The following is a 279-nucleotide window of genomic DNA, read 5'->3' on the forward strand; positions in this document are numbered from 1 at the left end:
ACTCCGGTGCCGCCGCCGCGTCAGAGGCACTGTGAGCGGCGAGCGCCGCGGGGCCGCGTCCGCATCGGCCGCCGCCACTGCTGCGGGGCCGCGAACAAAGAGGAGGAGCCGAGGCGCGAGGTAGGGCGCGAGGACCGGCGCGGGCAGAGCCCCGCGGGGGCGAAGGCGCAGGTCGGGGCGTCCCCTTCTCCCCTTGGCGCTGGTCAGGTTCTCTGTCCTCCACCCTCGGGTCCCTGTGGGCCCGGAGCGGGGACCTGCGGGAGCCGAGCCCGCGGCCTC

The sequence above is a fragment of the Pteropus alecto genome, unplaced genomic scaffold (genome assembly GCF_000325575.1).
Source record: "Pteropus alecto unplaced genomic scaffold, ASM32557v1 scaffold50, whole genome shotgun sequence".
Classification (NCBI taxonomy): Eukaryota; Metazoa; Chordata; class Mammalia; order Chiroptera; family Pteropodidae; genus Pteropus; species Pteropus alecto.